Source organism: Pinus tabuliformis, chromosome 5_1 (genome assembly GCF_031772625.1).
Source record: "Pinus tabuliformis cultivar Carrire ecotype Pingquan chromosome 5_1, CPIR1, whole genome shotgun sequence".
NCBI lineage: Eukaryota > Viridiplantae > Streptophyta > Pinopsida > Pinales > Pinaceae > Pinus > Pinus tabuliformis.
Genome location: NC_142305.1, coordinates 920,834,140 through 920,860,030, shown reverse-complemented (window position 1 = coordinate 920,860,030; position 25,891 = coordinate 920,834,140). Strand labels below are relative to the sequence as shown.

The window sequence follows — 25,891 nt, the reverse complement described above, 5'->3', positions numbered from 1 at the left end:
GGATTTGTGAAATTTCTAGCCAGTTCCAAATAGATCGAATGGTGATCAGATAATCTACCAACACCCACCCACTAGCTAAGTGAAGATATTTTATCCATCATATAATCACAAATAAAAAATCTTTCCAATCATCTGGCAAACATAGCTTTTCCTACCCTCTAATTCCTCTAGGTAGGTTTATAAAAAAACATATCAACATCAATTAATTATGTATTCCAGAAGATGACAAAAATAATCTGATAGCGAGTCAACATGAGCATGAGTGCCCCATATCTCAGAAATTACTAAAGTGAAATTTAAATCACCAGCCAAGATCATATTGCTCACCTTCATGAAAGGAAGAACCATAAGATTATCCCAGAATTCGAGTCGACCCTAGAAAGGACCATATATATTTGGTACTTTAATTTCCATAGCAAGTTCTTCAGAAAGATATCAACGACAATAATCCCTTCTCTTCCCCATACGTTCAATAATTTAATAAGTCTACATTTTATACATAATGCCAATCCCCTGATATATCCCCCTTGCATCTAAGGAAAAAAAATGACCAATCCTTGATCATACCCTCCAAGGCTAATACCACATTGCAGCTAGAACCCAAAGTTTCTTGAAGAAAAATAATATCAATCTTATCTGATCCAAAAAGGTGTTTTAGAGCTCATTTTTTGGCGGGGTTAGCCATCCCCCTACAATTAAAGGAAAGTCACTTCATTAGGTCTCGGAGACAGGGGTATATCTTTCTCTAAGAACCCCTTCCAATGAAAATTGTCTACCTACAACAATACCTTGACTATCCCTATGGATAACTTTTCAAATATGAGATTGACGACCCCTAGGGTTCTTGGGATACTTTGATGGAGAGAGTTGACCCAATCCCCCTCCAGGTTCAAAATATGGCTTGAATAATAATTGAATATTATAATTATGACTCCTACTCATCCCAGAGGTAGTGGTGACCATCTCTTCATAAGAATAGGTTCCATCTCGATATCCCAGTATCTAGAGAGTGCCTAGGTTCCATGCTTTTCCCTACTTAACCAAAATGTAAACCATCCCCTAGAAATCATACAAACAAATGTAAGATCATCCAAAACCTAACCCCAAACCTATTGCATCCATATTTTCAATCGATTGGTAGAGAATTTACGACCTTAGAATCTTCCAACCAGAACCCTATCTGCAGTGTAAAGCCATACCTTTTTCCTTTACCTTTGTGTTTTTTATTTTCTTGCCCTGCTTATTTTGTGCATGACCCTTAGATACCTTCTTAGGAGGGTTCGAAAGTGTGGCTTAAATATCCTCTATGGAAATATCAATATGTAATCCAAAGCATGTCAAAAAATCCCTCACAACTTCCCCCCCCAAAAATCCTGATGATTGCAGGAAACCCTTACTTTGGTGTCTTCCACTCGAACGTCCCGAATCCATTATAAGCAGATGACGTCCACTTCTGGTTGAATAGCCACCACCAATGCCTAATTAGGATCCCGCCTCTTCCCTTTGAAAACCCCAAGGGCTCAAGATACCCTCACTCACTATAGAAGAGGGAATTTATAGCAAAATTCCTAGAGAGGAGCAATGGTTTATGCAAGAATCAACAAAAATTAGGGATTTCGGGATATTGTAGCATGACTAACTTGAAGCTCATGAGATAAAGCCCATCCCTAATCTTTTGATCCCATATTCACTAGAAAACCTAAGGAAAGATGAGCTATCTGGGGAACTAATTCTGTTGAGTCAAAACCCTGATAATATTATAGATGAAGACCTTCGGTGATATTTGAAAGCGAGGAATTTATACCCCACTTCGACAATCCAACCGGCGAATTATGCGCCATTTCGAGCTGCTTATGTGGAGATTCTTTTCAAATGAAAATAGATTCAAAAGGGTTTGATGAATAATCAACCAACTCTTCATCCATATCAAGAGAGACCCATGTTGTCAATTCCAATTGTAGCTAAAATAACGATTCACCACAGTTAGGTGCAGTAACCTCAAGAAAGCCATATGTAACCTCAAAAAACCAACTCAAGTAACGATGAAGCAATCCTCAATAAAGGAAAACTACCAACGAACAAAGAAAATATTGCCTATTGTGAGGTGAACCAAAAGTCGGTCTTATATTTAGAATGCAAAGAACTTAACCTAATCCCTGCAACATCCTCAAGTTTTTTCTGTTAGTTTATGTAACATCAGACGAGTTCTAGCCATGAAATTTGATGGAGACAATAGAATACATTAGATCCCCAAAACCCATAAATCCATAAGTCAAGGTGATAGTTCTCTAGAAACTCACACAGATTGATCTAGAAATGATCTGAGCCATTAATTAAGATTTAATCTTGTTCATTGGAGTCCCAACAAGAATATATAAGAATGGATCAATGTGGTGATGGAGAATGCACCAAAGTCACTTGGAGAATTCAATTTTCCAGAGTAGCAACAGTAAGTTGCAAGAGAGTTCGAGCTTCAGTGTGGAAGTAGAGACAGTGATTTGGTGGAATTTTTCTAGATTCAAAGAGGAAACAACAAGGAGGCCGAGTTATTCTCAATGAGGCAGCACAAAGGACTGCATAATTGCTTCAAAAAAGCAATTTGATTTGGCTGGAGAAAAAATTGATTCAACTTCCAAAGGACGAAGAAGTCTTCCATAGGGTCGAAGAATCAATTTCCTCAGCAGAGACAGGGAGAACGACTTCATCAGAGGCAGTTTCGGGCTTAGACACCCAAAGGTCTATGCAAGCACTGCGCAGAGGCTGATGCAGAAGGTCCAGGAGGATGAATTTTCTGAAGGGAAGTTGTGTCGGGGTTGCTTGTGGAAGAAGGGAAAATCCTTTAAATAATTTTGGCCATATTTTCTTGTTGTTTGGATTTCCAGTTGGGCATCCATATATTATACTCAGAATTCATTGTTGCATAATAATAAAACCCTCATCTGCTGCATTGGTTTTCCCATGTTGGGTTTCCCGGGACAATTGTCCAAAAATAACAGTGTCATTTTTATGTGTGTGTGTGTGTATGTGCTAGATTTTCTCAGTTTCCAGCGATATTTTCTTTCGCAGTTTATTTGTGAAAATCACAATGTGATTTATTGGGTATTTACCATAAATTGTTAAATAAATTAACAATTGGAAAAAAAAATCTCGTTGTTGTGATAGATTAAATCTTCACATGGTATCAGAGCGTGGGTGATCCGCTGGGAAGCACAAAAGCGGAGAAGAGAATTTTGCTATTCAAAGGGAGCAACAGACTGAAATTATATGAGGCTGCGAAGTACCCAGACAGGGAGTTCGAATTGCTGGATAGGAGTTCAATTTTCAGTTGCAAGCTTGTAGAAAACTTGAAGTTGCCCGGGATAGTGATTCCAACAGTTAGAGGGAGTAGCAACAACTCAGATTTTCACTGAGCATATTTCTGGTTGGACGCAGAGGTTTTTACTGCAGTTTGCAATAACAGAATCATCGTTGGGTGGAAGAGAAAAGCACACACAACAGAGGGAAAATTTCTCTCAGGGATCTTCGAGTCTCAAAAGTTCAATTTTCTGAGGCAGATTGGTAGTAGCAACTAGAAAATATGCGCATTCTAGAAGGGAGTGCGAGTAACAGAGCAGTAGCCAAGCAGAGGGAAAGAGGGAGTTTTCGACATGATCAGAGATGGCCACAACAGGGCTTAGAGATCGGGACAGGTTGGATGGTGCTTCCAACTATGTCATCTAGAAGTCTAGGATGTCCTTCCTTCTAGATGAATATGGCTTGAAAGCCTATATAGATAGTGTTGTGGCAGTTCCCCAAGATGCAGACCAACCTAAGGAATACAGGATGGATATGGCGTGGGTGAAGAGGATGATTTTGGATGGAGTTGGAGATCACATAGTCTCGCATATTTTTGGCAAAAATATTGCTAGGGAAATGTGGGTAGCTCTCTCCATGCTATACCAGGGTACTTCCGAGCAATGAAAGATGTTCCTGGAAGAAAAATAGAGATGCATAAGGACGCAGAAGGGAGAACACATAGATCCCTTCCTCACGAAGATTCAAGAGGTCTAGGATCAACTTGCAGCTATTGGGGCAACACCTCAATCATCATAGCTAGTGCGATAGGAACTAAACAATGTCTCAAAGGAGTGGAAATTGTTTCTCCAAAGTATATTGGGTAAAGACACTGTGCCAAGATGGGATAGGATGTGGGCCGATTTCTAGCAGGAAGAGTTGAGGCGAGCTCTGTTAAAGATCTCCATCAGTGGTAGCAGTAGCAGTGGATTAAAGAGTGTGAAGGAAGAGAAGAATGTGGCCCTCACTGTAGGTTTTAACCCCGTACAAAAATTATCTGCATACGAATTCTAAAAACAGAAAATAAGCAATGGCGAGAGCATAAAACATAAAACAGGTATACATAGAGATTTTCCCCTGGATCCCAAAACCGGGACTACTAGATTGATTTTTCATTATGTTCCTTTCAATGTTACAATACATATATATACATGTCGAAGAATCCATAAACCCCAATCCATTAACCCTGGATTAGAACATAACCGTAGTTCCCTTGACCAGATCTACAAAATATCATGGGCAGTAAACTATCACGCTGAAAACCATGTGCGAAATCCATGCACAAAATCATAGGTAGGTCCGCCCACCTAATATAGGGTCAAAAAAAATTCTTGGGGTGTTGCCCCAGACCTCGTGCAAGGGGGTGCCCCCCGATAGGGGGGTAGCCACCCCTCCTCTGACCCCCCTGTACATTGCATCGGGCGCTGCAGGGGGATCTACCTCATGTGGGGTAGTCATGGGAAGAATATAACACAACCCAACACTCACATAAAAGGGTCTGAGTCAGGCGTATGGGGAGCAGAAGAAGAAGAAGAATAAGGACTTATCTAAAATCAAGTGCTTCAGGTGTGGCAAGTTTGGCCACTACAGTACCCAATGTCCTCTCAGGAAGAAGGACAAGCATGATAAGAAAGACCAGGTGGAAACTCATGATGATATAGATAGGTTGTCCTCTAGGTTGGAGGAAGATTTTGTGATGTTCACAGATATACCTCCAAGAGTGAGGTGGAGTGATTTGGTTTTTTAACTCCATGAGAGCTACAAAGATTGGGCAGGGTCTTAGAGGATTTCACCTCATGGATCATTACGTGGCTATTGGGGGGCCACAATATTCAATAGCGGGATGGATTGGTGGTAGTTGATGTAATCAGTACCAAAGTCACAGTCGTAGACTAGTAGCAGTGAGATACTGAGGAGCACAGTGCAGTGTTGGCAACATAGTAAGTGGCTTAGTAAAAGAGTCGGCAACAGAGTAGGTGGCTTAGTAGAAGAGTCAGCAACAACGCAGATTCTTCAGTGATAATGCATATACTAGTAGCAATCAGAGACTCGGGAGATAGATGCATCATACTGAACACAAATGATTAAGTATTTTGGATGCTTCTGAGTTGCAGTAGTTGCAGTTACAACAAGAAGAAATGAGAGTTAGTTGCAGTGCAAATGCAGTGTTGGTAGCAGTATGGCAGTGTTAGTAGCAGCAAAAATGCAACAACAATAGCCAGACATCAGCAATAGCCAGACATCAACAACGTGACAGGAGGTGATACAGAGACAATGTGTTGTGGCAAGATGTGCAACACTGGAGAGAACACAATTCTCGCTAAGAGGGGTTGTTAGTTTATGTAGCATCGAATGTGTTCTAACCATGAAATTTGGTGGAAAGGCTAGAATACATGAGATATCCAAAACCCAAAAATCGTTTATGGAAATTCCACCTAGAGGTGACTTAATTAGATTATTAACCAATTTTTTTAATGTTTCATAAGTCCAAACTTAGGAAAACTAGTTAATTAATCAAAATTAATAAAGTCAAGGTGATAATTTTCTAGAAACTCACACAGATCAATCCATAAATGATTTGAGCCATCGATTGAGATTTAATATTGGTTGTTGGAGTCCCAATAGGGACATATAAGAAGGGATCAATGTGGTGATGTTGCATTTAGCAGCCTTGACCGAAATAATAATTAGAAGACGATGAATGCCAAAAAGCTGGATATAAAGATGTATTTTCTATATCCTCCTGTCCTTATCCCTCCTAAACCCGATCAATCAACCCTTGCTGCTCTACATAGCTACAACTGAGAACACCTCGAGAGATCTATTGGGACAATATGATGACCAGGGCAAAGAACGATCTATCTACTATATCAGTAGAACGTTAGTAACCTATCAAATAGGATACACTCTCTTGGAGAATTTGTGCCTATCAATCGTTTTTGCATCACAAAAGCTGAGGCATTCAATGAGGAGTCATAAGACTTTTTTTATTGCCAGAGTCGACCCTCTGAGGTACTTAATGTCCAAACCGCACTTGTCAAGAAGAACCGCTAAGTGGATCATGTTGCTTATTGAATTTGACCGAGTTCATTAGCCATAAATAGGTGAAAGGTCAAGTTATTGCAGACAAATTGGCGGATGCTCCTCTAGAGGATGATCGACCTATGAGCATCGAGTTTCTTGATGAGTCAATCTTGTGTATTGAGGCGGAGCTTGGAGATGAGCCTGGTTGGTATTTTTTCTTCGACGGCTCCAAATGTGCTTTTTTTTGTGCGGGGGCACGAATTGTCCTCGTCACTCCCCAAGATCAGCCTATCCCCTTGTCCTTAAAATCAGCGTCGGTTGTACCAAAAATATAGCTGAGAAAGCTTTCATCCTCGGCCTTAGGGCCGCAGAAGCTTTCAATATAAAAACAATCAAAGTCGGGTAATACGTGCTCTCAATTGATTTTTCACCAAGTCGAGGTCTATAAAACCAAAGATGAAAAGCTATTGATTTCTTCTGCCCATTCACGTTTGTGGGAATTGATCTACCCATCTTTCTCACTAACGGCGGTTGAGTGCCCGTCTCTTAATACATGATGCACCAGAGTCACTTGGAGAATTCGATTTTCTGGGGTAGCAATAGTCAGTTGCTGGAGAGTTAGAGCTTCAGTGAGGAAGCAGAGACAGTGAGGGCCAGAGACAGTGATCCAGGGAAGCTTTCTAGATCTGGAGAGGTAGCAGCAAGAGGTTGAGTTATTCATAGTGAGGTAGCGCAAAGGACTACACAATTCCTTCAGAAAAGCAATTCGATTTCGCTGAAGAAAAAATCGATTCAACTTCTAGAGGATGGGAATGTCTTCCAGAGGGTCGAAGATTCAATTTCCTCAGCAGAGAAAGGAATAACGAATTCACCGGAGGCAGTTCTGGGCCTAGATGTCCAAGGGTCTACGCAAGCACTATGCAAAGGCTTATGCAGAGGCTCCAAGAGGACGAATTTTCTGAAGGGAAGCTGTGTCAGGGTTGCTTGTGGAAGAAGGGAAAATCCCTTAAATGAATTTGGCCAGCGTTTCTTGTTGTTTGGATTGTTAGTAGGCATCCATATATTGTACTCGGAATTCACTACTGCATAATAATAAAATGCTCATCTATTGCACTGATTTTCTCAAGTTTAGTTTTTTTGGGACAATTTTCCAAAAATAACAGTGTCATTTTTTTTGGGACAATTTTCCAAAAATAACAGTGTCATTTTTGTGTTTGTGTGTTATATTTTCTTAGTTTCCAGTGATATTTTCTTTCGCAATTTATTTGTGAAAATCATAGTGTGAGTTATTTGGTATTTGTCGTAAAAAACAACAAATAAACAATTAAATAAATTAACAATTAGAAAAATAATTTCTTATTGTTGTGATATATGAAATTTTCATATTGTCCACCAAAACCTCTGAATCCTCTAAATCACAGAGCCATATTCTACCTTCAATACTATTCTTAAAATCCTTGTCTCTGTAATTACATTTTCATCTTCTCCATGTTACATTTTCATCTTCTCCATGTTACAAAACATGTTAATGATAAAATGATTTAGCAATTGTGCATTTGTAATATTGATGAGCCTACATACATAATGAAAGTCAAATTCTAAATGTGATATTTTATGAAATTAAGGAAGAAGATAAGATGATAAGAAGAGTATGATTCCATTAATAAATATCAAAATTTGAGGAAAATATGATATTTAGGAAAATTGATCATTAATTTGAACTATACAAAGACATGTTAATTAGGTAGTTGTCAAGTATGACATAACAATTTTGTTTAAAGATTCATATTGATATGAATATGGAATAGTTTATTCCTTATGTGTTACTATTGGATTGGCTTAATGTACAACTCAAATTATTATGACATTAATATATGATTGAACTTTATTTATGGATAGATTACTTAAAAGAATATTTTTTTTAATGTGGATTCACAAAAGTCAATTTTTTTTTGTCCAAGAGGGGAAGTATGTAATCCCTATTGTTTAGTAGAATGTTTTTCCTATTTTTGAGGGTCATCTAGATGCAAGGGAAACTTGGCAACTATTTGATAGATGCATTTTTTATGTGATTTAGGTTCTAAAACTATTTTACTATGATGTGACTACCTACCACCTACCATGATATGATGTTTAAATGTGTGCAATTTATGAACATGTTGCAATTCACTTGGATAGCTTTCGATATCATGATCTTGCCTATTGATTAATGATCTTAATATAATGATGAGTGAATGTAAATTTTATGAGATGTGTTAAGCCATGAAATTGATGGATGACCACATGTTCGCTGAGATTGAATTATTATTTTGTTATTACTAATAGTCTTATAAGTATGACAAGAAGTATCTAGAAGACTATGCACTACCAGAGTGAGTTAAAATACATGGAACCAATATTGGGTCAAGATATGCATATATGATTTGAATTTACTTTGGTTCAGTGGAAAATGAAATCTAATGCTATGTTCATAGTTGTGTATAAGAACATAGTTATCATTTCCATCTAGGATTTACACATGGATATAGACTATAACCAGGAGAAGAATATAGGTTATCATTTCCATCTAGGATTTACGCATGGATATAGACTATAACAAGGAGTTGAGATATTAGTTCCATAAGGGGCTGATAGAGGCGATTTGGAGTAGATATACAAGGAGTTGAGATATTAGTTCCATAAGGGGGTATGGAGGCAATTTGGAGTAGATATATCCTCACTCTTATAGCCTTATTTTTCGATAGAAGCAATTTGGAATAGATATATCCTGATTCTTATAGCCTTATTTTTCACTGTAGAATACTATTGAGAGACATATTGATCACTCTCTACACCTTAACAGGGAACAATGACCATCCTAGGATTCTTGATTTGGAATTTCCCAATGAGATTGGCTCAACTAGAGAGTTGCATTAACTCTTTTAATGAAGTTGGGAATTTGTGCTAGAAAAGGTAAAAAATAAGACAGTAAATTCTACACTAAATCTATCTATCTATTTTTGTATAATTTTTATTTGTATATTTTTTAATTCCAAGGGGCAATTTAATTTTTTTCATATTTTTTCAATTTTCAAGGGAATTTATTTTCATTAATTGATAAGAAAATTAATGTTATATCTTTATTTTATTTTTTAATTTTCAAGCGCAATTTATTTTCATTAATTGATAAGAAAATCAATGTTATATCTTCACCATGTATTAAATGCAGTTACTGATGATATCAGAGCGCATGTTATATCTTCATCATGATGTCGGAGCGCATGTTATTCAGCATGTTATATCTTCAGCTTGTATGAGATGCAGTTACTCATGATATCGGAGCAGCAGTCAGCTTCATCCTTAGCATGTTATTCAGCATGTTATATCTTCAGCATGTAGCATGTTATATCTTCAACATATATGAGATGCATGTTATTTAGCATGTATGAAATGCATGTTATTCAGTATGTCTATTCAGGATGTTATATCTTCTTCAGCATGTATGAGATGCAGTTACTAATGATATCAGAGCAGCAGTCAGCCTCGTCATGTTATTCAGCATGTTATATCCTTCTTATCTTCAGTACGTAGCATTCATCATGTTATTCAGCATGTTATATCTTCATATCTTCAGCATGTAGCATTCATCATGTTATTCAGCATGTTATATCTTCAGCATGCTACCATGTAGCATGCTATATCTGTATGAGATGCATGTTATTCAACATATCATACATGCTTCATGTTATTCTGCATATATGAGATGCATGTTATTCAACATATATGACATGTATATAACATGGTTATTCAACATAAATATGTTATTCATCATGTTATATCTTCAGCATGTATGAGATGCAGTTACTAATGATAAGTTAGTAATGATATCAGAGCAGCAGTCAGCCTCATCATGTTATATCTTCATATCTTTAGCATTTTAGCATGTTATATCTGTATGAGATGCATGTTATTCAGCATATCATACATGTTATTCATACATTAGCATGTTTGAGATGCATGTTATTCAACATATCATACATGTTAGTCATACATTAGCATGTATGAGATGCATGTTATTCAACATATCATACATGTTAGTCATACATTAGCACGTATGAGATGCATGTTATTCAGCATAGCATATCATACATGTTATTCATACATTAGCATGTATGAGATGCATGTTACTCAGCATATCATATATGTTATTCATATATTAATATATGAGATGCATGTTAATAGTTATATCTTCAGCATGTATGCAGTCAGCCTCATCATGTTATTCAGCATGTTATATCATTCATATCTTCAGCATGTAGCATTCATCATGTTATTCAGCATGTTATATCTTTATATTTTCAGCATGTAGCATGTTATATCTGATGCATGTTATTCAACATATCATACATGCTGTATCTGATGCATGTTATTCAACATATCATACATGCTGTATCTGATGCATGTTATTCAACATATCATACATGCTGCATGTTATGTTATTCATGCATGTATGAAATGCATGTTATTCAACATGTCATACATGTTGCATCTATATAACATGTAGCAGATGCATGTTATTCAACCTGTCATAGCATGTCATGTTATTCAGCATGTATGAGATGCAGTTACTAATGGTAAGTTACTAATGATATCAGAGCAGCAGTCAGCCTCATCATGTTATTCAGCATGTTATATCTTCAGCGTGTAGCATTCAGCATGTTATATCCTCCGCATGTAGCATTCAGCATGTTATATCCTCAGCATGTAGCATGTTATATATGTATGAGATGCACGTTATTCAGCATATCATACATGTTATTCATACATTAGCATGTATGAGATGCATGTTATTCAGCCTATCATACATGTTATTCATACATGCTATTCATACATTAGCATGTATGAGATGCATGTTATTCAGCATGTCATACACTTTATATCTGTATGCACGTTTTCTGTATGAGATGCATGTTATTCATGTCATACACGTTATATCTGTATGAGATGCATGTTCTTCAGCATGTTATATCTTCAGGGCAGCAGTCAGCCTCATCATAATATATCTTCATATCTTCAGAATTCAGCATGTTATATCTTAAGCGTTCAGCATGTGATGCAGTTACTAATGCTATTAGAGTAGCAACATGTATGAGATGATATTAGAGTTGCAACAGGTATGAGATGCAGTTACTAATAGTATCAGAGCAGCAGTCAGCCTCATCCTTTGGCATTATTGTTTTAAAACAATAATATTATTTTAATATAAAATACATAATGTGTGTTTAAAAAGAATTGGCAATACATGAAAAGACGAAAAGCTAAAAAGCAAATCAACAGTAAATGGTACATTAAATCTATCTATTTTGTATGTAATTCTACATTAAATCTATCTATTTTTGTGTAAATTCTACATTAAATCTATCTATTTTTGTATGTTATCTATCTATTTTTGTATGTAATTCTACATTAAATCTATCTATTTTTGTATGTAACATTAGATCTATCTATTTTTTTATCTGAAAAAAAGGCAAAGGCACAATTTTCATTAATTGATAAGAAACAGTTACTAATGATCAGAGCAGCAGTCATAGTTCAAAACAGTGATAGTTCAATATTTATATTTATAGATATCAGCATAATATTTACTATTTACATAATTGAAAACCGGTAGATATAATTACGTAATTGAAAACGACATAAACATAGTGTATTAAACATAGTCCATTATGTATCCGGAGCTGTGATAAACAAAAAGCATAAAATAAAAAGGAATGATCTTGTGAATCATTCCGAAGAGTGAAGAACTGGAAAAATGCACCTCTCTTCTGAATTCCAGATCAGCGGGCTCATTCCCTTCCCCAAAACTCCCCAAAACTGGAACAGGCTTACAACAACAAAAGCCAGAAACCACGAAATCTTAGGGAAGGCGTGAGTAGCGGCAGCGGGCACAACATTCAAAACGCTAAAGGAGATCGAGAAGAGAGGAAGGGCAGGCTTCCGATATGCTCAACCTTCACGGTTAGGGCAATCTCGGGCAAAATGACCCATGTCACCGCACTGATAACAGCTGCCGCCGCCGCCGCCACCACCACCAGAACCGCCACCGTTGGTGCATTCTCTCGCAAAGTGGCCAGACTCTCCGCACTTGTAACAGCTTCCGCCGCCGCCGCCACCACCACCACCACCACCGCCATCGTTGGTGCAGTCTCTCGCAAAGTGGCCAGACTCTCCGCACTTGTAACAGCTTCCGCCACCTCCGCCTCCTCCTCCTCTACCTCCTCCACGACCACCACCTCCGTTCCACCCACCGCCACCGCCATATCCACCGCCGCCGTAACCACCACCGCCGTAGCCATCACCGCCTCCGCCTCTACCGCCGCCTCGGCCTCCACCGCCGCCTCCACTGTTACCCTGGACGAAGGCTCCATCAGGCCCGGTAACATCTAGGGCCTTGGTTCTTCCGCCATTATCACGCTCGACCGTGTACTCGACGGCCTCTCCCTCGGCCAGCGATCGAAACCCGTTGGAGTGAATCGAAGCCTGATGCACAAACAGGTCCTCGCTGCCATCATCAGGGGTTATGAAACCATAACCCTTAGTCGAATCGAACCACTTAACCTTTCCGGATCTCTTGCCCTCAGACATGGTTCGAATCCCTCAAAATACACCTAACACAGATCTAAAAACCCTCGTCTCCAAACCCTCTCGACGCCTCTCCTGCCCTAATACATAACCAAAAATCTTGTATGTTATTAAGGAAAAGGGGAATTATTATGTGCACACACATAAGCCCAGTTGTGACATATGTGTGAGCCTAGATGTGACATATGTGTGAGTATTATAAATAAGATGAGGTGTGAACATGCAATCACCCCTGACTTGTCGATGCTAGATATGTTGTCAACCAAGCCATGGAGAATTGGTGGAGAGAGGTCACTGGTTCCCATTTTCTCTGCTAAAAGTAGCACAATCTTAGATTTAGGGAGGGTTTACGTTCACTTATTGCTATTCCTTTATTATATTCTTTCATCTTAGCAGTTTTGACAAAACTAGAGTATGCTTTAGATACATTAGTGTGTAAATTTGTTAAGATGATCATGCTTGACAAGGAAGGAGCTAGAAGTTGAACCTTATAGCTATCTTGGAGAAAATATTTAGGGAAATTATTGGAGAAACCTTAGAGTAGACGATATTTTTTATCCTTTGGTTATGAGATATGTAGTTTAATTATTCATGCAATTTAGAAAATTTAATCTTGTCATCATCTCCTAAACAAATCTAGTCTTCTAAAACGAATTATTTGTATTAGAACCTAAATCCCTAATTAATTAAAACCCAAATTATAATTATTAGTTAAAAAAGTAATCATATTAATTAGATTAACAAAAATTATTAAACAATATTATTTATCATGTTATCATTTTTATTTAAAATATGAATAAAATAAATAAATAAATAAAACAGAATAAAATTTATTTAAAAATAATTCAAACCATGAACATGTGCCCACCTACCACAAATGTCTTCCCGCTATTTTTCGTCGGAGGAATATTCGATGAATAATAAAATACATTATTTCTTAAACTTTATTCCCATATCATAAAATGATTTCAAGGGGGTATGGTAGTTTTACAAACCCACAAGGGCCGACGATATTTTCCATTTCCTAGTGCATGTCAAAATAAAAATGAGGGTTTTTACCTTTTTGCACCCCCCTGCCCTTTGTTAAACTCCTCGCAAATTTACCCCCCTCCTACAATCACTCACAACCATTAAAGCTTGTGCAGATAGAACATGAATTTTTGAAAGGTTAATAATGAAATACAATACACGAGTTTTATTTTTTAATGTCGGTCTGTTTTAACAGTAATACATAATAGAATAGAAAACATGTTTTTGCATGGAGTTGGAATACCTTTGATCTAGGGGAAGTAGAGAGCTAGGGTTTGTAGCAGAAGAGCAGTGTTGGGCACCATGTAGAGGCGAGAGGGGGGGAGTTCCACTCCCTCCTACAGTCAGGCAGTATCTAACAGATTCAAGAAACCTCTGGAGGCTGAAAACGGGGTTTCAGGAGAAAGGAAACAGGAAAACAAAGGCACCTAGGGGCAGGAAAATACGCAGGAAGGAGCTAGCAAAGAAAAGCAAATAGAAGGAGAGAATCAGAATGTTGATACCAGAAAGCGAACTGGACCTTGTAAGCCTAAGGCAACCATCATATCTCGAGTGGTGTTAAGTGATCCAGTGCTACAGGCGCATCAGGAACACATGGCGACTTATGCAGTCATTTGTAAATTCATGGGGTTATGGCCTACGGAGAAGGCTTTACAGGTATGGTTGAAGGATCATTGGAAACCTAAGGGGGATATAGATCTACACCTTGGATCCAAGGGTTTCTTCACTGTAGTTTTTACAAACATTGAGGATAAAGACCAGAAGTTTGAAGGAGGGCCCTACTTCTATGCAGCTACAAGCCTCTATATGCGGCCTTGGGTAATGAATTTTGTCCTGGAGTGTGAAAATTTCACATCAGTGCCATTGTGGGTAAGGCTCTACTCCCTACCACTGGATTATTGGCAACCAGAATCATTAAAAGCAATAGGAAATAAACTAGGGCATTTTGTTAAAATATTAGAGGCCACTATGCGGGGGAAGTATACCTCCTTTGCCCGTATATGTGTAGAGATGGACCTCTCTAGAGCTCTACTGGATGAAGTAATTCTGGAAGTTTTTTATGAAGAATGGGTGCAAGTGGTGGACTATGAGCATGTCCCTTTCAGATGTCGCAAATGCCATGAACATGGGCATCTATTCAGAGATTTCCCCTTAAACAGAATGGAAAACAAAACTAAAGCTACCTCAGGGAAAGAAACTGAAAGCTTTAACAAAGTGGGAAACAAAGGTAAAGGAGTGAGAAGGTACCAAAAAAAATTCAATGAGGAAAAACAGATGAATTAGAATAGGTATAAGGTATTAGAAAAAGAAGAGGAGCAAGATAAAGCAAACCAGACTCTGGAGGACAACCCTGTAGAGAAGGAAAAGGAAGATAGCATGGAGGATACATAGGAAAACAACCAACAAAAGGAGGATCTGCTGAACACTATGGAACTGGACAGGGACCAAGAGATGACCCCTAGCGAGGTGGGAACAGAGGATCATGAACTGCAAGATATTCTTGAAAGGGAGCATCTAGATCTAGAAAAGTTTCTGGAGCAAGGAACCACCAAAGGAATGGATTCGCTACCACAAGACGAGTTAAATAGGGTGCAACAGCTATTCCTATGGAGAACCCAGGCGAAAGGTTCAGGAGTCAAAAGAAGTCATGATAGTCAGAACAACGAAGGGCTGAAAACAATGAAGGCAGCATCGGGACTAGCTCCTAAGAACCCAGGCAGGAAAAAACAGAATGAGCTGCTACTAGAGTGTGGAAACTTATGATTGATTCAAGTAAGATGAAAGACCTAACTAGTTACTCATTTACAAATATTTCTTAATGAAGCTCACAACATGGAATATCAGGGGTCTAGGAAAAAAAAAGAAACAAATAAATCTCAGCAATAGAATGAAAGAGGAAAAACCAGATATGATTTTCATCTAGGAAACAAAATGTTCAGTTGGAAAAATAAGAGAAATACACAACAAATGGATGATTAAATATGAATATCTAGAAGTTAAAGCAGATAAAACAGCAGGAGGAATTCTTACACTTTGGAACCCTCTGAAACTAGGAGTCCTTGATGCTGAAGCATTAAGAAACTACCTATCAATGGTTATTCAACCTTTGGGGGACAAGGAAGTTTATTTGATCACAAATTTTTATGGTCCACAGAAACTTGAGGACAAACTCAGGCTTCTTACCTCACTTGAGGATCTAAGAAACAGACATTCGGGCATCCCCTGGATTTTGGGAGGGGACTTTAATATGATCAGATCCCTTTCGGAAAAAAAAGGTGGAACTAGATTACTAGGCAGAGATTCCATAGAATTTCAGAATTTTATAAACAAAATGAGGCTAGTAGACATAGAGACAAGTAATGGAATCTTTACCTGGAATAATAAAAGGGGAGGCGAGTCCCAGGTAGCTTCAAAACTCAACAGATTTATCATCTTGGAGGACCTTATCCTTACAGGCCTTGACCTGTCAATGAGGATACTTCCTTTTGGTGGCTCGGATCATTGGCCTATTCAACTAGAAGCGTCCTTTATAGGAAGTCCAAGAAATAGACCTTTCAGGTTTGAAAACATTTGTCTCACCCATCCGAACTTTATCAGCAATATTGAAAAATGGTGGACAGAGGATATGCATGTTCAGGGTACTAAAATGTTCCTCCTACATAAAAGATTGAGACATATCAAACTCAAGCTTAAAGATTGGAATAAGAATGAATTTGGCAACATTTTTGAAACCAAAAAAGTTTTTGAACGGAAGCTACATGAGATCAACCAGATCCTCATTACAGATGGCTTCAACGAGGGATGAAAGAAACAAGCAGAACACCTTCAACATGAATGGGAAGAATTATGCGCACAAGAGGAAATATTCTAGAAACAGAAATCAAGGGTACAATGGTTAAAAGAAGGAGAGAGGAACACAAGGTATTTTCACAAATCCACCATGGATCACAGGTCTCATAACAGGATCTCAGTCATCAAAGATGCTCAAGGAAAGCAACTCAATACCCACAAAGAAATAGAAGCAGCGTTGGTTCAACATTTCCAAGGCATTTCCGAGGAACCTCTCTTAGATAGATCACAACTCATCAATGACATTACAAAACACATTCTGAAGCTTGTGACAAAGGAAGACAATTACAATCTAAACAGGCCTTTGAATGAAGAAGAGATCAGTGAAGTGATCAAAGAGACGCAAAATGGGAAGGCGCTAGGTCCAGATGGTTTTAATGTTGACTTCTTCAAAGCATGTTGAGGAATTGTCAAGCAGGATAACCTTGATGTGGTGGAGGACTCAAGGAAAAACAGAATTGTATTGAAGGCCCTCAATTCCTCTTTCATATCCTTGATCCCCAAGCAGGATAATGCTATGACACCAAACATATTTAGACCAATAGCATTATGCAATGTGGTGTACAAAATTATTTCCAAAATAATAGCCAACAGGCTTAAGCCCCTTCTTCCTACTCTCGTTTCTATGGAACAAACTGGGTATGTGGAAGGCAAGCAAATCCTCGACAACATTATTCAAGCTCATGAGGTGGTTCACTCACTTAAGAGCAAGAGGCAGGCAGGTATGATTATGCAACTTGACCTAGAAAAGGCTTATGATAAGCTAAGTTGGACTTACATCAGGAGAGTTCTTATAGCTTATGGCTTTGACCATAATTGGGTAAGATGGGTTATGGCCCTTGTAACTACCTCGAGTTTTTCGATACTGTTAAATGGCTCACCTTCCAAACCCTTTAACCCTACAAGAGGTCTCAGACAAGGAGATCCTCTCTCACCCTTCCTCTTTATTCTCATGATGGAAGGGCTTGGCAAAGCTATCAATTCGGCCAAAGCAGAAGGCAAAATCCAGGGTCTCAAACTCACCATGAATGGAGATGCTTTGACCCATCAACAATTTGTGGATGATACCATGCTGCAGGGTATACCTATGGTGAGGGAAGCTCTAGCCTACAAACAAATCCTGAAAGTCTTTGCAATGGCTGCAGGCACAGAGGTAAGCCTTACCAAATCAAAGATTTTCTTTTTTAACACTGACATTGCTATTCAGAGAAATATATCTAGAATTCTAGGCTTTCAAAGAGATATGTTACCCTCCAAATATTTGGGAGTACCGCTAATAGACAAACCTTTGAGCAAGACAGTTTGGGAACTGGTGACTAATAAACTACAGGACAAAATTCGGAAATGGACTAATAGGTCTTTGAACTTAGCAGGACGGCTAGTGCTCACAAAAGTTGTCCTACAAACTATCCCCATTTTTATGTTTTCAACCCTTCCAACTCCTAAAGGAGTCATGCAGCAATGCAGAAATATCCAAAGAGACTTTCTCTGGGGCAAAGGGGAAAAAAAAAATGGGCCTTGGTGGCCTAGGAAAAGATCTGTAAACCCAAGACACATGGTGGTTTGGGACTGGATGATCTTGAAGTGCTAAACAAAGTTTTGGGGGCTAAACTATGGTGGAGATGGCTAAAAGATTCGGCTTCCCCTTGGGCCCAAATTTGGAAACAGAAATATGCAATCAATTGGCAAGACAAGGACCACATTAGAATGTCTGGGCTCATCAAAGGCTCCCACATATGGAACAAAGCTTGGGAAAATAGAGCCATTGTGCAGAAACACAGTTTCTGGGAAATCAGAGATGGAAACCTTGCTTGGTTCTGGGAAGATAACTGGCAACAGGAACCTAAACTGTTAAAAGAAGAATTCGCCAATCTCAAGAACGATATTGACAACAAGGGGTTACACAGGGTAAATGACTTCTAGGATCTGGAAAGAAGGGAAGAAAAATGGAGATCATGGAAGAACCTGGTTTACAGTGAGGACTCCCCGTTAAAGGCACAGGCAGAAGCTTTAATGGACATCTTGGAACAAAGAAATATTTTGACATTAGCAGATTCAGACCAGCTGAGATGGGGCAATAACAATGAAGGTAACTTTAACCTCAAAGAGGCCAAGCGTATAGCCCTAGGACTTGACTACCCAAACCCTGATGGGGTATGGAAGGACCTATGGCAGAACCAAAGTTGGATGAAAATCAAACTATTCACGTGGTTAGTGCAGCATAAAAAAATTTTGACCTGGGAAAATCTTAGGAAAAGAGGGGTACATGGTCCATCCAGATGCTAGCTATGTGAAGTACAAGAAGAAACCATGGATCACCTACTCAACATCTGCCCATTCACTTCCACCTTGTGGAACGGGGTAGCTTCAATATTCAGACAAACAGATAGGGACTTGGGCAGCATCACCGGCACTCTGAAGAAGTGGAGGAAAAATTTCTCTGACAATGAAATAATCAACAAAGCTTGGGCATTAGTTCCAGGCTTTCTAATATGGGATGTCTGGAAAGAACGCAACAACAAAATATTCAAGAACAGGAAAGGTTCTCCCCAGAACATCATGGCTCAGATTTTAAGACAGCTCAAGGAGATAGTAGGGACCCTCATTAAAAACCCCCCTGAAGACCAACCTAAAGATAAGGATGTACAGATTCTTCTGCAGTTGGGTCTTCAGGGGCTTGCCCCACAGGGCAAAAATAGGAATGTAAGTCATATAATTTATGATAAGGATTTCTGGCAACCACCCCCTCAGGGATTTTTAAAATGCAATATAGATGGGGCCTCTAAAGGAAACCCAGGTATGGTGGGGTATGGAGGAGTAATAAGAGATGAAAATGGTTACATAAAAACCATCTTTCATAGCCATTTGGGTAAATCCACCAACAATATGGCAGAGCTTATGGCCCTTGAGCAAAGTCTAGAAATCTTGAAGGACTCAAATCTTCATAATACCATTATTGAAGCTGATTCCGAATTGATTATTAATTCGGTCAAGAGAATTTGCTATGGCTCTGTGCCAGATAAAGTCTCGAGACATTGGCGGCTTCTGCAAGTATATCAACGGATTCATTCTCACCTACAGAACATGAGAACCATAAGTTTTACTCATGTGCGTCGTACAGCCAACAAAGTAGCAAACATACTAGCTAATGAAGGCATGCGCTGGGCCAAGAGTAATAAAATTTATGATTGGATAGAGATACCCCAAGGCAGATTGAGGAAGAGTGTCTCAGACAGGCGAGTGTGGATAGGGAGCTCTATCAAAGTAGGGGAAACTAAAAGGATGTTGACTAAAGGAAACAGGGGAATTTCGATCTTTTATGGTGAAGCAGTGCATGGATATCGGGCCTTTGGGAGGGATCTTGCAACCAGAACTCTTCATCCCCAAAGTTATCGGGTGGTAGTCAATTTGCACCCTACACTCTTCATGAAAACTAAATTCTCTACAGAAGAATTAGCTTTGCCGGGTAATGCTTTAACGTACTCGCAGTTAGGCAGATTCATGGTAATCCTAGGGATTTCGCAAGGCAACTTGCAAGGTGGTTACCTTGCCTGTCGGACCTGAACTTAACCTAAATGATGGCAGTATTTGATTTCGGGTCCGGCTTCGATGTTATCTTCCGTGCTTGTTTCGCTTCTAGGTTGGAATCGGTGGATTTCGGGTGGATTACATGCTCGAAGTTTATTCCCCCATTCGGACCCGAAATCCTTATAGTTCGGTTTCTATTTCCTCATCGGGTCCGATTCTAGAATTAAAGAGTGTGCTTATTTTCGCTCCGATATGAGCCTCATCCGTTAGATTTCTCAAGACGAATCGGATGGTCCAGGCATTTGTTTGTATTTTGAAGGTCTCATGGTTAGGTTTGTGGGCCCTTGGCCCAGATTTTATGCCTTTGGCTCAGTACCCAAGGCCCTGAGCGGATAGTTAATTCTATGGCCCTCAGATCCTTTGGGATTGTTGTAATGTATGTATTTTTTTTTTCTGATTCAATTGAATAGAAGGTACGACTCTTGCTTCAGCCAAAAAAAATAGTAATACATAATAAAAATACAATACTAATTGTGCATAAAATGTACAGGTTTTAAGAAATAAATAAATAAAATTGAATAAAGCATTGATAAAAATTTGCACTTTATGATTTTGGCTCCAATATTCTAGCAAAGAATAAGGGAGATATGACACATTCTTGTTATTACAAGATTGCAAATCTCTTTCAATCTATTATGAGGGTTCCAATCCAGAGTTCAAGGCATTGTTTGATCAAGATTTATAACATAATTCTATACCAATTTGGAAGCAATTTAAGAAGGGAGGCATATTTTTAGCATTCAAAGGCCATACATGTAGCAATTGAAGACATTCAAAAACAAAGAGGGGAGAGTGAATATTTTTGGTAGAAAAGAGGTTGTGCCTTCATTGTAAGCCCAATGGACGGTTAGACATTGTAAATTTCCAAGTTAAAGAGGAATCCTGTTGGATTCATCTTTTAAATATAATAAAACCATGTTTTCCTCCATTTCTATGTGTTAAGATTTTTTACTTTTCCAACCTATTCTAACTCATCTTTTTGTGATTATTTAGACCAATTTTTAGCTTCTCAGAGGTTAATAAAGGAAGACAATGAATTTTTCTTTGTTATCTTTGTCTTTGTATGAAGTATTTATGCATTTTTAGGATATAGTGAAAGAATTTCTTTAAAATCCTATAGGCAATAGCTATAGAGAATATGTTAAAATTATTCTTAGAATTACATGTTTACATGTTGTGATCCCATATTCATCTTCCATGCTCAATTTCATGGCATCATTTATTTGTTGTATTCATTGAGTAATTCCCAACAGAACCATCCTCTTCCATCTGACTCCAACATTGACTTCCTTACTCACTGCTTATATCTACGATTAATCATTTTACTTGTATATCTTTGACCTTCTACTCATCATGTTTTGTGTTGTATTATGTGAGACTCCATGCCCAATGGATTAGGCTTATGACCTCAGAAATTTACTATTCTTATTCCAGTTCCTTGTCTTTCTATTCTTAACCTCGTGCATCCTATCATCCTTTATCATTTTAAATATCATGATTGAATTTAACAAATACGTTGTTAATTGAATATAGTGAGCAACCATCTTTCTTGAATCTGATGAGAGAGTTACCTCTAACCCAAGGGTTAGCTTGAGGTCAAAATTTTTGTTTGAGATTCCTTGGCATAGTTCCTAGACAGTGGGAGAACTTTCTCAAGGATACAACATCTTTAATTTTATCAACAAATAATATTTATTTATAATTTTTTGCGAGATTGGTTTTTATCTAGTTCTTCTTCATTAACATTAATATATTTTCATAAAATATTATGAAATTACAATAGCTTATATGCCATAAATTTCATCCCATGAATATAATTGGGTTATTGTTCTTAGTTTCATGATTTTGTGCTAATTTAGAAATTAGAAATCATATTGACTATTGTAACCTGATGCCCCTATAAATGAATAATATTTCCTTGGGCATCATGTTATGAGAAATTATTTTAAATACATCCATACGTAAATTAATTTAAAGAACTACTATACCTACATCAAATCTTGATAGTATTGATGCTATATTATTGAATAAGATACATGAAACAAAACATAGAATATAGAGGTAATGAATTAAATGGAACTTATAATTTAATATTTCAAATGTATAACAAGATCCATTATTATTAAATGGATTAGAGTTCTTATTTATAAGCAATTACAATACATGAATAAGTAAGGTTGTGTTATTGCTACTACAACACCCTCCAAATTTTGGCATATATCCAAACTTTGGAGCCTAATTTAACCTTGGGAGTTGTCGTTTTTAGTACTAAAAACCATTCCATGTTTGTACTCTAAGTTTCTTAGTTCCTTTGTGAAGAAAACTTAAGTGTCGTCTTTTGGTAAGGCATGTGTCACACATTGTGAAAAGGGAGTTATAGTGCGTATTTAAGAAGTGACTTTGGTACTAATAAGTCCTATATATAATAGAGACATTGACTAGACCCATCCCCAAAGTTTTATGTATTGATTTGTTTTTGTTGTCACACGTGTCGCAAAGTGTACCTTAAGTGTCACACTTGGATGAAAGTATCATTTTGTTGTCATTTCAATGGGTTCATGTTGATTTTGGGTATTGAGTGTTCATTGTTGTGTCGTCAATTATTTTATGTGGGTGATCATGTTCAAGACTTGTTCTGGTTTCACCTTTACCTCTTTGATCCCATACCTATTCAAATTCTAGAGAACTCCTTTCCTGACCAACCCTACCTCACTTTGCCTTCCTAAACTACGCATTGCACAGTTACGAGCCTCAGTCAACATCCCTGCCTCCTAGAACTACACAATGCACAAACACTGCCTCCAAGGACTGTGCATTGTGAAGTCACAATGCTCAAGAAATTCCTCTTGCTCCCCAAAACTATGTAATCTTACCTCCCACTGCACATTGTGTAGTTTCATTCAACAATTTGTCTCCTTGTCACTATGAATTGCACAACTATGCAATCCAATGGCTTAATTTCTCTACTAGACTACACACTGCATAGTCACAGTGGGCAAGCCTGCCCCACTATGTCACTATTTCCCTCAACTGCATAGTTTTGCTTCTCAGGCCTGCATCCACTACACATTGCGCAGTCACAGTCATTAGTTCCTCACCCCTTCCTCATGGAACTTCAAACTACACAATTCATGAGCCTTCTCCTCTGTCTAGTACTCAGTTATGGGTTGATAAATGCATTGTATGAGGAAATATAGACTAGGAGATTTTCAGAGTGATGTCATCTTGTCATGAGTGAATTTCATCTGCGAGTATTGTATCTTGATATGACAGGATGATTTTCAAAATAATGAAAAAGAGGCTATGCAAGAGCACACTCAAGAAGATTTCAAATACAAGACGATCATTGAACAAGAATATGAAGGGGCACTAGATCACGACATAAGTTGGAAGATCCAAACCACATAGAAGACTCCATATCTTTAAGCCTTTTGGAGGAGAAATAGGGAGAACATGCAACTTATATAATGAAAATAAAAAGAATAACAAAAAGAAGAGGAGCTTGACATTGACACATCATCATAAAATTCATATCATCAGTGTCAAGTAATGTTTTTCAAAGTGTCATCTCAAGAGTCATATGAGCCATCACGTTGCCACATCATTTGTGGATGTAATTATGTAATTTTCAGGAAAATGAGAAATGTAAATTGTGTGGAAGTCCAAAGGTTGCCCAAAGGATGTGAAAATTCATGTAGAAGTCCAAAGGTCTCATAGGAGTTTGAAAAGTTATATGTAATATTAAGAGTCATTACGGGAACTCAAGAGTCACAAGGGAGGTGAAGAGTCACCTCATTTTTTATGTATACACCCTTATAGCTCAAGAAAAGGACTTTCACCTTGGCTTCTCAAGCTAGGCAGAGGGGAGAAGAATAGGCTTTTGAGAAGCAAGTAGTGGCTTAAAGTTCCATTATTGGAACAAGTGTTGTAGCATTGTAATGGTGTATGTTGGAACTTTCACTTCATAATTCGAAGCTCTTGGACCCGACACACTTTTCACGCATATTTCGTAAATGATTGTGAGACTATTCTTTCATTATTTATGGTGTATGCTTATGTTAGTTCATACTAATTAAAATGAACTATTTCATTGGCTTTAGTATGCTTCTTTGAAATGTGTGTCTTATGCTTTCATGATCATGGTTTCTTGGTGAACTATTTTATAGGATTACTCACAATTCTTTCAGATTTATGCCCATGTCTTAGTTAGGATAGTACTATTACTTTTCTTCCAAGGAATCACTTTATTTTCCATTTCGTAAAAGAACCTTCATACACTTTATAATTGAATACATCACAAGGCTAACTTACTTGTTTATCTCGAAAGTGCACGCATTTCTCTTGTGTCATTTATTGCAACCAAGGCAAATATTTAAGAAAATTCCAACTGGCCATACTTTCTGGTTGGGGCTCCTAATCCAAATAGTGTGAGGTCTAATTGAGATTTCATACTCGGGAGACTCCCTTACTATTGGCAGCATCCAGCACCATCATAGTTTCTAGCACTAGGAGGGCGACACTTTCATGGATGAAAACTCACCACATCCTAACAAACAATCTTCCGTGCAAGGCAATAATGTTCTGAGTTCAGCTCCAACTCACACTTCTAGAGAGGAGAGTCCTCTCATATTGGTCCAAAGAAGGATTTTGAAGTCACTTATGATTAACTTCAGACAATCTAGCCAATTACTCGTTCGTTTGCAAGAGCTCTTAGATTGCTTCTTGTCATTGGTATCCTTCCTCAGAAGCCTATAAAGAAAGCAACAAATCATAGTGGTGTATTGGTTTCTTCAGTGGAAGATTTGGTGATTGTAACCCTTCAAGAGTCAGCTAATCCTACAGAAGAACACAAGGGAAGCTGCCACCTATTAAGGAAGATTTGGATGAAGATGGGGAACATTTTGCATTCTCTGATGACGAAAAACCAAAACAAGAGCAATATGCTTACAATGAGAATTTGAATTGTGAAGGAGAAGACTCTTCAGAATTAGAAAGTGAGGAGGAGGAAGAGAATGAAGACATGGACGATGAACAATTATATTAGATGGCCCAAGGGCCTCATGCTCTTCCTAGAAATCTTCATTGCATGTTGAAGCACTTGGAAAAGCTGCTCTCAAAGTACGATATTGACAAGAAGATGAAGGCCAAGGACCACATTGATGATTTCTACTTACATCTGTAGATGTTGGAGGTACGTGTTAGTGCTCCAAGAAACTCTCCTAGGTTGTAGCTCGGAGATGCCTGGTAACATATAATCTTCAATATGGTTCTAGGAACTTATTGGGATGGGTGATGGTTTGGTTCAAGCCAGATAACCACTTCTACTCTGTTTTCACTCCAGACATGCATGAACACCCTTAGACTACAAGGCTTTAGACCACCAATGCTCAACAATTTGGGAATTAGGTGAATAGATGAAGAATACTAACCACACCAGCAGATGCAT

General features: G+C 38.0%; 1 pseudogene; it reads right to left on the bottom strand.

The window, feature by feature from the left end:
- Window positions 1–11,924: 11,924 nt before the first annotated feature.
- On the bottom strand, window positions 11,925–13,136 carry LOC149167800 (cold shock protein 2 pseudogene; annotated as a pseudogene).
- Between the last annotated feature and the right edge of the window lie 12,755 nt (window positions 13,137–25,891).